This window comes from Cervus elaphus, chromosome 10, assembly GCF_910594005.1.
Source record: "Cervus elaphus chromosome 10, mCerEla1.1, whole genome shotgun sequence".
Classification (NCBI taxonomy): Eukaryota; Metazoa; Chordata; class Mammalia; order Artiodactyla; family Cervidae; genus Cervus; species Cervus elaphus.
Genome location: NC_057824.1, coordinates 12,942,884 through 12,955,481, shown reverse-complemented (window position 1 = coordinate 12,955,481; position 12,598 = coordinate 12,942,884).

The following is a 12,598-nucleotide window of genomic DNA, read 5'->3' as shown; positions in this document are numbered from 1 at the left end:
GCCATCCCCGTCGTAACTCGAGAATATACCCCAGGTTCCTGCCGCAACTCGAGAAAAACCATGAGACTTCCCCCTCGCCGCGAGATGAGGACCGATTCCCCTGCACTGCGTGCAGAGCAATTCCGTGTTGCACATCACACATGAAAGGAGCGTTGATTTCCTTGATGGCACTCCAGAAAAACACCAAGAACACTGTTTCCAGGCCAGAGGGATCCTGAGGTCACTGTAGCAACACGAAAGAGCTCCGTGGACCAAAAATCTACTCGAGATGAGAGGTTAGTCCCTGGCTTCGACTCCAGAGGAATACCACCTTACCACAAGCACCTCAAGAGGAGGCTTCTCTCAGCTCTAGGAATGTGAGAGGGACCCTGAGTTTGCGGCCTAAAGTGGAATGGACACCGCGAAGCCCTGACTCGAAAAGAGGCCGGATATCCCTGCAGTGACTTGAATGCAGGCTCGTCTTGCATCTCCCAAGACGAAAGGATGTCTGAATCCCCTGTGGAGACCACAGAGAAACACCTAGTTCCCCACCTCATCGCGACCGGAGGCCTCACATCCTTTGAAACCTCCAGAGGTACGCGGAGATCAGTGCCTCCAAAGGAGACGATGCCTGACTCCTCGTGAAACTTCATAGGAGTCCCAGGATTCCTGTGGCATGTGGAAAGGGACCCTTGGTCTCCCGCCTCAGCTGGAGAGGCGTCCCAATTGCCCTGCCAAGCCTCGAGGAGAATCCCGAGTTGTCCCTCGCAACTAGGCAGGAGTCTTGAAGTCGCTGAACAAACACGTGGGTGGAAGGGCCATCCCCGTCGTAACTCGAGAATATACCCCAGGTTCCCGCCGCAACTCGAGAAAAACCATGAGACTTCCCCCTCGCCGCGAGATGAGGCCCGATTCCCCTGCACTGCGTGCAGAGCAATTCCGTGTTGCACATCACACATGAAAGGATCCTTGATTTCCTTGATGGCACTCCAGAGAAACCCCAAGAACACTGTTTCAAGGCTAGAGGGATTCTGAGGTCACTGTAGCAACACGAAAGAGCTCCGTGGACCAAAAATCAACTCGAGATGAGAGGTTAGTCCCTGGCTTCGACTCCAGAGGAATACCAGCTTACCACAAGCACCTCAAGAGGAGGCTTCTCTCAGCTCTAGGTATGTGAGAGGGACCCTGAGTTTGCGGCCTTAGGTGTAATGGACACCGCGATGCCCTGACTCGAAATAAGGCCGGATATCCCTGCAGTGACTTGAATGCAGGCTCGTCTTGCATCTCCCAAGACGAAAGGATGTCTGAATCCCCTGTGGAGACCACAGAGAAAGACCTAGTTCCCCACCTCATCGCGACCGGAGGCCTCACATCCTTTGAAAACTCCAGAGGTACGGGGAGATCACTGCCTCCAAAGGAGACGATGCCTGACTCCTCGAGAAACTTGATAGGTGTCCCAGGATTCCTGTGGCACGTGGAAAGGGACCCTTGGTCTCCCGCCTCAGCTGGAGAGGTGTCCCAATTGCCCTGCCAAGCCTCGAGGAGAATCCCGAGTTGCCCCTCGGAACTAGGCAGGAGTCCTGACGTCGCTGAAGAAACACGTGGGTGGAAGGGCCATCCCCGTCGTAACTCGAGAATATACCCCAGGTTCCCGCCGCAACTCGAGAAAAACCATGAGACTTCCCCCTCGCTGCGAGATGAGGCCCGATTCCCCTGCACTGCGTGCAGAGCAATTCCGTGTTGCACATCACACATGAAAGGAGCCTTGATTTCCTTGATGGCACTCCAGAGAAACCCCAAGAACACTGTTTCAAGGCTAGAGGGATCCTGAGGTCACTGTAGCAAAACGAAAGTGCTCCATGGACCCAAAATCAACTCGAGATGAGAGGTTAGTCCCTGGCTTCGACTCCAGAGGAATACCACCTTACCACAAGCACCTCAAGAGGAGGCTTCTCTCAGCTCTAGCTATGGGAGAGGGACCCTGAGTTTGCGGCCTAAAGTGGAATGGACACCGCGATGCCCTGACTCGAAATAAGGCCGGATATCCCTGCAGTGACTTGAATGCAGGCTCGTCTTGCATCTCAAAAGACGAAAGGATGTCTGAATCCCCTGTGGAGACCACAGAGAAAGACCTAGTTCCCCACCTCATCGCGACCGGAGGCCTCACATCCTTTGAAAATTCCAGAGGTACGCGGAGATCAGTGCCTCCAAAGGAGACGATGCCTGACTCCTCGTGAGATTTGATAGGAGTCCCAGGATTCCTGTGGCACATGGAAAGGGACACTTGGTCTCCCGCCTCAGCTGGAGAGGCGTCCCAATTGCCCTGCCAAGCCTCGAGGAGAATCCCGAGTTGTCCCTCGCAACTAGGCAGGAGTCCTGACGTCGCTGAAGAAACACGTAGGTGGAAGGGCCATCCCCGTCGTAACTCGAGAATATACCCCAGGTTCCCGACGCAACTCGAGAAAAACCATGAGACTTCCCCCTCGCCGCGAGATGAGGCCCGATTCCCCTGCACTGCGTGCAGAGCAATTCCGTGTTGCACATCACACATGAAAGGATCCTTGATTTCCTTGATGGCACTCCAGAGAAACCCCAAGAACACTGTTTCAAGGCTAGAGGGATCCTGAGGTCACTGTAGCACCACGAAAGAGCTCCGTGGACCAAAAATCAACTCGAGATGAGAGGTTAGTCCCTGGCTTCGACTCCAGAGGAATACCACCTTACCACAAGCACCTCAAGAGGAGGCTTCTCTCAGCTCTAGGTATGTGAGAGGGACCCTGAGTTTGCGGCCTTAGGTGTAATGGACACCGCGATGCCCTGACTCGAAATAAGGCCGGATATCCCTGCAGTGACTTGAATGCAGGCTCGTCTTGCATCTCCCAAGACGAAAGGATGTCTGAATCCCCTGTGGAGACCACAGAGAAAGACCTAGTTCCCCACCTCATCGCGACCGGAGGCCTCACATCCTTTGAAAACTCCAGAGGTACACGGAGATCAGTGCCTCCAAAGGAGACGATGCCTGACTCCTCGTGAAACTTGATAGGAGTCCCAGGATTCCTGTGCACGTGGATAGGGCCCTTGGTCTCCCGCCTCAGGTGGAGAGGCGTCCCAATTCCCCTGCCAAGGCTCGAGGAGAATCCCGAGTTTTCCCTCGCAACTAGGCAGGAGTCCTGACGTCGCTGAAGAAACACGTGGGTGGAAGGGCCATCCCCGTCGTAACCCGAGAATATATCCCAGGTTCCCGCTGCAACTCGAGAAAAACCATGAGACTTCCCCCTCGCCGCTAGATGAGGCCCGATTCCCCTGCACTGCGTGCAGAGCAATTCCGTGTTGCACATCACACATGAAAGGAGCCTTGATTTCCTGGGTGGCACTCCAGAGAAACCCCAAGAACACTGTTTCAAGGCTAGAGGGATCCTGACGTCACTGTAGCAACACGAAAGAGCTCCGTGGACCAAAAATCAACTCGAGATGAGAGGTTAGTCCCTGGCTTCGACTCCAGAGGAATACCACCTTACCACAAGCACCTCAAGAGGAGGCTTCTCTCAGCTCTAGCTATGTGAGAGGGACCCTGAGTTTGCGGCCTCAAGTGGAATGGACACCGCGATGCCCTGGCTCGAAATAAGGCCGGATATCCCTGCAGTGACATGAATACAGGCTCGTCTTGCTTCCCCCAAGATGAAAGGATGTCTGAATCCCCTGTGGAGACCATAGGGAAAGACCTAGTTCCCCACCTCATCGCGACCGGATTCCTTATATCCTTTGAAAACTCCAGAGGTACGCGGAAATCACTGCCTCCAAAGGAGACGATGCCTGACTCCTCGTGAAACTTGATAGAAGTTCCAGGATTCCTCTGGCAAGTGTAAAGGGACCCTTGGTCTCCCGTCTCAGCTGGAGAGTCGTCCCAATTGCCCTGCCAAACCTCGAGGAGAATCCCGAGTTGTCCCTCGCAACTAGGCAGGAGTTCTGATGTCCCTGAAGAAACATGTGTGTGGGAGGGCCATCCCCGTCGTAACTCGAGAATATACCCCAGGTTCCCGCCCCAACTCGAGAAAAACCATGAGACTTCCCCCTCGCCGCGAAATGAGGCCCGATTCCCCAGCACTGCATGCAGAGCAATTCCGTGTTGCACATCAAACATGGAATGAGCCTTGATTTCCTTGATGGTACTCCAGAGAAACCCCAAGAACACTGTTTCAAGGCTAGAGGGATCCTGAGGTCACTGTAGCAACACGAAAGAGCTCCGTGGACCAAAAATCAACTCGAGATGAGAGGTTAGTCCCTGGCTTCAACTCCAGAGGAATACCACCATACCACAAGCACCTCAAGAGGAGGCTTCTCTCAGCTCCAAGTATGTGAGAGGGACCCTGATTTTGCGGCCTCAAGTGGAATGGACACCGCAATGCCCTGACTCGAAATAAGGCCGGATATCCCTGCAGTGACTTGAATGCAGGCTCGTCTTGCATCTCCCAAGACGAAAGGATGTCTGAATCCCCTGTGGAGACCACAGAGAAAGACCTAGTTCCCCACCTCATCGCGACCGGAGGCCTCACACACTTTGAAAACTCCAGAGGTACGGGGAGATCAGTGCCTCCAAAGGAGACGATGCCTGACTCCTCGTGAAACTTGATAGGAGTCCCAGGATTCCTGTGGCACGTGGAAAGGGACCCTTGGTCTCTGCCTCAGCTGGAGAGGCGTCCCAATTGCCCTGCCAAGCCTCGAGGAGAATCCCGAATTGTCCCTCCCAACTAGCTAGGAGTCCTGACGTCGCTGAACAAACACGTGGGTGGAAGGGCCATCCCGGTCGTAACTCGAGAATTATACCCCAGGTTCCCGCCGCAACTCGAGAAAAACCATGAGACTTCCCCCTCGCCGCGAGATGAGGCCCGAATCCCCTGCACTGCGAGCAGAGCAATTCCGTGTTGCACATCAAACATGAAAGGAGCCTTGATTTCCTTGATGGCACTCCAGAGAAACCCCAAGAACACTGTTTCAAGGCTAGAGGGATCCTGAGGTCACTGTAGCAACACGAAAGAGCTCCGTGGACCAAAAATCAACTCGAGATGAGAGGTTAGTCCCTGGCTTCGACTCCAGACGAATACCACCTTACCACAAGCACCTCAAGAGGAGGCTTCTCTCATCTCTAGGTATGTGAGAGGGACCCTGAGTTTGCGGCCTCAAGTGGAATGGACACCGCGATGCCCTGACTCGAAATAAGGCCGGATATCCCTGCAGTGATTTGAATGCAGGCTCGTCTTGCATCTCCCAAGATGAAAGGACGGCTGAATCCCCTGTGGAGACCACAGAGAAAGACCTAGTTTCCCACCTCATCGCGACCGGAGGCCTCACAGCCTTTGAAAACTCCAGAGGTACGCGGAGATCAGTGCCTCCAAAGGAGACGATGCCTGACTCCTCGTGAAACTTGATAGGAGTCCCAGGATTGCTGTGGCACGTGGAAAGGGACACTTGGTCTCCCGCCTCAGCTGGAGAGGCGTCCCAATTGCCCTGCCAAGCCTCGAGGAGAATCGCGAGTTGTCCCTCGCAACTAGGCAGGAGTCCTGACCTCGCTGAACAAACACGTGGGTGGAAGGGCCATCCCCGTCGTAACTCGAGAATATACCCCAGGTTCCTGCCGCAACTCGAGAAAAACCATGAGACTTCCCCCTCGCCGCGAGATGAGGCCCGATTCCCCTGCACTGCGTGCAGAGCAATTCCGTGTTGCACATCACACATGAAAGGAGCGTTGATTTCGTTGATGGCACTCCAGAAAAACACCAAGAACACTGTTTCCAGGCCAGAGGGATCCTGAGGTCACTGTAGCAACACGAAAGAGCTCCGTGGACCAAAAATCTACTCGAGATGAGAGGTTAGTCCCTGGCTTCGACTCCAGAGGAATACCACCTTACCACAAGCACCTCAAGAGGAGGCTTCTCTCAGCTCTAGGAATGTGAGAGGGACCCTGAGTTTGCGGCCTAAAGTGGAATGGACACCGCGAAGCCCTGACTCGAACAGAGGCCGGATATCCCTGCAGTGACTTGAATGCAGGCTCGTCTTGCATCTCCCAAGACGAAAGGATGTCTGAATCCCCTGTGGAGACCACAGAGAAACACCTAGTTCCCCACCTCATCGCGACCGGAGGCCTCACATCCTTTGAAACCTCCAGAGGTACGCGGAGATCAGTGCCTCCAAAGGAGACGATGCCTGACTCCTCGTGAAACTTCATAGGAGTCCCAGGATTCCTGTGGCATGTGGAAAGGGACCCTTGGTCTCCCGCCTCAGCTGGAGAGGCGTCCCAATTGCCCTGCCAAGCCTCGAGGAGAATCCCGAGTTGTCCCTCGCAACTAGGCAGGAGTCTTGAAGTCGCTGAACAAACACGTGGGTGGAAGGGCCATCCCCGTCGTAACTCGAGAATATACCCCAGGTTCCCGCCGCAACTCGAGAAAAACCATGAGACTTCCCCCTCGCCGCGAGATGAGGCCCGATTCCCCTGCACTGCGTGCAGAGCAATTCCGTGTTGCACATCACACATGAAAGGATCCTTGATTTCCTTGATGGCACTCCAGAGAAACCCCAAGAACACTGTTTCAAGGCTAGAGGGTTTCTGAGGTCACTGTAGCAACACGAAAGAGCTCCGTGGACCAAAAATCAACTCGAGATGAGAGGTTAGTCCCTGGCTTCGACTCCAGAGGAATACCAGCTTACCACAAGCACCTCAAGAGGAGGCTTCTCTCAGCTCTAGGTATGTGAGAGGGACCCTGAGTTTGCGGCCTTAGGTGTAATGGACACCGCGATGCCCTGACTCGAAATAAGGCCGGATATCCCTGCAGTGACTTGAATGCAGGCTCGTCTTGCATCTCCCAAGACGAAAGGATGTCTGAATCCCCTGTGGAGACCACAGAGAAAGACCTAGTTCCCCACCTCATCGCGACCGGAGGCCTCACATCCTTTGAAAACTCCAGAGGTACGGGGAGATCACTGCCTCCAAAGGAGACGATTCCTGACTCCTCGTGAAACTTGATAGGTGTCCCAGGATTCCTGTGGCACGTGGAAAGGGACCCTTGGTCTCCCGCCTCAGCTGGAGAGGTGTCCCAATTGCCCTGCCAAGCCTCGAGGAGAATCCCGAGTTGCCCCTCGGAACTAGGCAGGAGTCCTGACGTCGCTGAAGAAACACGTGGGTGGAAGGGCCATCCCCGTCGTAACTCGAGAATATACCCCAGGTTCCCGCCGCAACTCGAGAAAAACCATGAGACTTCCCCCTCGCTGCGAGATGAGGCCCGATTCCCCTGCACTGCGTGCAGAGCAATTCCGTGTTGCACATCACACATGAAAGGAGCCTTGATTTCCTTGATGGCACTCCAGAGAAACCCCAAGAACACTGTTTCAAGGCTAGAGGGATCCTGAGGTCACTGTAGCAAAACGAAAGTGCTCCATGGACCCAAAATCAACTCGAGATGAGAGGTTAGTCCCTGGCTTCGACTCCAGAGGAATACCACCTTACCACAAGCACCTCAAGAGGAGGCTTCTCTCAGCTCTAGCTATGTGAGAGGGACCCTGAGTTTGCGGCCTAAAGTGGAATGGACACCGCGATGCCCTGACTCGAAATAAGGCCGGATATCCCTGCAGTGACTTGAATGCAGGCTCGTCTTGCATCTCAAAAGACGAAAGGATGTCTGAATCCCCTGTGGAGACCACAGAGAAAGACCTAGTTCCCCACCTCATCGCGACCGGAGGCCTCACATCCTTTGAAAATTCCAGAGGTACGCGGAGATCAGTGCCTCCAAAGGAGACGATGCCTGACTCCTCGTGAGACTTGATAGGAGTCCCAGGATTCCTGTGGCACATGGAAAGGGACACTTGGTCTCCCGCCTCAGCTGGAGAGGCGTCCCAATTGCCCTGCCAAGCCTCGAGGAGAATCCCGAGTTGTCCCTCGCAACTAGGCAGGAGTCCTGACGTCGCTGAAGAAACACGTAGGTGGAAGGGCCATCCCCGTCGTAACTCGAGAATATACCCCAGGTTCCCGACGCAACTCGAGAAAAACCATGAGACTTCCCCCTCGCCGCGAGATGAGGCCCGATTCCCCTGCACTGCGTGCAGAGCAATTCCGTGTTGCACATCACACATGAAAGGATCCTTGATTTCCTTGATGGCACTCCAGAGAAACCCCAAGAACACTGTTTCAAGGCTAGAGGCATCCTGAGGTCACTGTAGCACCACGAAAGAGCTCCGTGGACCAAAAATCAACTCGAGATGAGAGGTTAGTCCCTGGCTTCGACTCCAGAGGAATACCACCTTACCACAAGCACCTCAAGAGGAGGCTTCTCTCAGCTCTAGCTATGTGAGAGGGACCCTGAGTTTGCGGCCTCAAGTGGAATGGACACCGCGATGCCCTGGCTCGAAATAAGGCCGGATATCCCTGCAGTGACATGAATGCAGGCTCGTCTTGCTTCCCCCAAGATGAAAGGATGTCTGAATCCCCTGTGGAGACCATAGGGAAAGACCTAGTTCCCCACCTCATCGCGACCGGATTCCTTATATCCTTTGAAAACTCCAGAGGTACGCGGAAATCACTGCCTCCAAAGGAGACGATGCCTGACTCCTCGTGAAACTTGATAGGGGTCCCAGGATTCCTGTGGCACGTGGAAAGGGACCCTTGGTCTCCCGCCTCAGCTGGAGAGGCATCCCAATTGACCTGCCAAGCCTCGAGGAGAATCCCGAGTTGTCCCTCGCAACTAGGCAGGAGTCCTGACGTCGCGGAACAAACACGTGGGTGGAAGGGCCATCCCCGTCGTAATTCTAGAATATACCCCAGGTTCCCGCTGCAACTCGAGAAAAACCATGAGACTTCCCACTCGCCGTGAGATGAGGCCCGATTCCCCTGCACTGCGTGCAGAGCAATTCCGTGTTGCACATCACACATGAAAGGAGCCTTGATTTCCTTGATGGCACTTCAGAGAAACCCCAAGAACACTTTTTCAAGGCTAGAGGGATCCTGAGGTCACTGTAGCAACACGAAAGAGCTCCATGGACCAAAAATCAACTCGAGATGAGAGGTTAGTCCCTGGCTTCGACTCCAGAGGAATACCACCTTACCACAAGCACCTCAAGAGGAGGCTTCTCTCAGCTCTAGGTATGTGAGAGGGACCCTGAGTTTGCGGCCTCAAGTGGAATTGACACCGCGATGCGCTGACTCGAAATAAGGCCGGATATCCCTGCAGTGACTTGAATGCAGGCTCGTCTTGCATCTCCCAAGACGAAAGGATGTCTGAATCCCCTGTGGAGACCACAGAGAAAGACCTAGTTCCCCACCTCATCGCGACCGGAGGCCTCACATCCTTAGAAAACTCCAGAGGTAAGCGGAGATCATTGCCTCCAAAGGAGACGATGCCTGACTCCTCGTGAAACTTGATAGGAGTCCCAGGATTCCTGTGGTACGTGGAAAGGGACCCTTGGTCTCCCGACTCAGGTGGAGAGGCGTCACAATTGCCCTGCCAAGCCTCGAGGAGAATCCCGAGTTGTCCCTCGCAACTAGGCAGGAGTCCTGAAGTCGCTGAAGAAACACGTGGCTGGAAGGCCCATCCACGTCATAACTCGAGAATATACCCCAGGGTCCCGCCGCAACTCGAGAAAAACCATGAGACTTCCCACTCGCCGCGAGATGAGGCTCGATACTCCTGCACTGCATGCAGAGCAATTCCGTGTTGCACATCATACATGAAAGGAGCCTTGATTTCCATGATGGCACTCCAGACAAACCCCAAGAACACTGTTTCAAGGCTAGAGGGAACCTGACGTTACTGTAGCAACACGAAAGAGCTCCGTGGACCAAAAATCAACTCGAGATGAGAGGTTAGTCCCTGGCTTCGACTCCAGAGGAATACCACCTTACCACAAGCACCTCAAGAAGAGGCTTCTCTCAGCTCTAGGTATGTGAGAGGGACCCTGAGTTTGCGGCCTCAAGTGGAATGGACACCGCGATGCCCTGACGCGAAATAAGGCCGGATATCCCTGCAGTGACTTGAATGCAGGCTCGTCTTGCATCTCCCAAGTCGAAAGGATGTCTGAATCCCCTGTGGATACCACAGAGAAAGACCTAGTTCCCCACCTCATTGCGACCGGAGGCCTCACATTATTTGAAAACTCCAGAGGTACGCTGAGATCAGTGACTCCAAAGGAGACGATGCCTGACTCCTCGTGAAACTTGATAGGAGTCCCAGGATTCCTGTGGCACGTGGAAAGGGACCGTTGGTCTCCCGCCTCAGCTGGACAGGCGTCCCAATTGCCCTGCCAAGCCTCGAGGAGAATCCCGAGTTGTCCCTCGCGACTAGGCAGGAGTCCTGAAGTCGCTGAACAAATACGTGTGTTAAAGGGCCATCCCCGTCGTAACTCGAGAATATACCCCAGGTTCCCACCGCAACTCGAGAAAAACCATGAGACTTCCCCCTCGCCGCGAGATTAGCCCCGATTCCCTGCACTGCGTGCAGAGCAATTCCGTGTTGCACATCACACATGAAAGGAGCCTTGATTTCCTTGATGGCACTCCAGAGAAACCCCTAGAACACTGTTTCAAGGCTAACGGGATCCTGAGGTCACTGTAGCAACACGAAAGAGCTCCGTGGACCAAAAATCAACTCGAGATGAGATGTTAGTCCCTGGCTTTGACTCCAGAGGAATACCACCTTACAACAAGCACCTCAAGAGGAGGCTTCTCTCAGCTCTATGTATGTGAGAGGGACCGTGAGTTTGCGGCCTCAAGTGGAATGGACACCGCGATGCCCTGACTCGAAATAAGCCGGATATCCCTGCAGTGACTTGAATGCAGGCTCGTCTTGCATCTCCCAAGACGAAAGGATGTCTGAATCCCCTGCGGAGACCACAGAGAAACACCTAGTTCCCCACTTCATCGCGACCGGAGGCCTCACATCCTTTGAAAACTCCAGATACGCGGAGATCAGTGCCTCCAAAGGAGACGATGCCTGACTCCTCGTGAAACTTGATAGGAGTCCCAGGATTCCTTTGGCACGTGGAAAGGGACACTTGGTCTCCCGCCTCAGCTGGAGAGGCGTCCCAATTGCCCTGCCAAGCCTCGAGGAGAATCCCGAGTTGTCCCTCGAAACTAGGCAGAAGTCCTTACGTCGCTGAACAAACACGTGGGTGGAAGGGCCATCCCCGTCGTAACTCGAGAATATACCCCAGGTTCCCACCGCAACTCGAGAAAAACCATGAGACTTCCGCCTCGCCGCGAGATGAGGCCCGATTCCCCTGCACTGCGTGCAGAGCAATTCCGTGTTGCACATCACACATGAAAGGACCCTTAATTCCTTGATGGCACTCCAGGGAAATCCCAAGAACACTGTTTCAAGGCTAGAGGGATCCTGAGGTCACTGTAGCCACAGGAAAGAGCTCCGTGGACCAAAAATCAACTCCAGATGAGAGGTTAGTCCCTGGCTTCGACTCCAGAGGAATACCACCTTACCACAAGCACCTCAAGAGGAGGCTTCTCTCAGCTCTAGCTATGTGAGAGGGACCCTGAGTTTGCGGCCTCAAGTGGAATGGACACCGCGATTCCCTGACTCGAAATAAGGCCGGATACCCCTGCAGTGACTTGAAGGCCGGCTCGTCTTGCATCTCCCAAGATGAAAAGATGTTGAATCCCCTGTGGAGACCACAGAGAAAGACCTAGTTCCCCACCTCATCGCGACCGGAGGCCTCACATCCTTTGAAAACTCCAGAGGTACGCGGAGATCAGTGCCTCCAAAGGGGACGATGCCTGACTCCTCGTGAAACTTGATAGGAGTTCCAGGATTCCTGTGGCACGTGGAAAGCGACCCTTGGTCTCCCGCCTCAGCTGGAGAGGCATTCCAATTGCCCTGCCAAGCCTCGAGGAGAATCCCGAGTTGTCCCTCGTAATTAGGCAGGAGTCCTGACGTCACTGAACAAACACGTGGGTGGAAGGGCTATCCCCGTCGTAACTCGAGAATATACCCCAGGTTCCCACCGCAACTCGAGAAAACCATGAGACTTCCCCCTCGCCGCAAAATGAGGCAGGATACCCTGCACTGCGTGCAGAGCAATTCCGTGTTGCACTTCACACATGAAAGGAGCCTTGATTTCCTTGATGGCACTCCAGAGAAACGCCAAGAACACTGTTTGAAGGCTAGAGGGAAAATGAGGTCACTGTAGGAACAAGAAAGAGCTCCGTGGACCAAAAATCAACTCGAGATGAGAGGTTAGTCCCTGGCTTCGACTCCAGAGGAATACCACCTTACCACAAGCACCTCAAGAGGAGGCTTCTCTCAGCTCTAGCTATGTGAGAGGGACCCTGAGTTTGCGGCCTCAAGTGGAATGGACACCGCGATGCCCTGACTCGAAATAAGGCCGGATATCCCTGCAGTGACTTGACTGCCGGCTCGTCTTGCATCTCCCAAGATGAAAGGATGTTTGAATCCCCTGTGGAGACCACAGAGAAAGACCTATTTCCCCACCTCATCGCGACCGGAGGCCTCACATCCTTTGAAAACTCCAGAGGTACGCCGAGATCAGTGCCTCCAAAGGGGAAGATGCCTGACTCCTAGTGAAACTTGATAGGAGTTCCAGGATTCCTGTCACACGTGGAAATGGA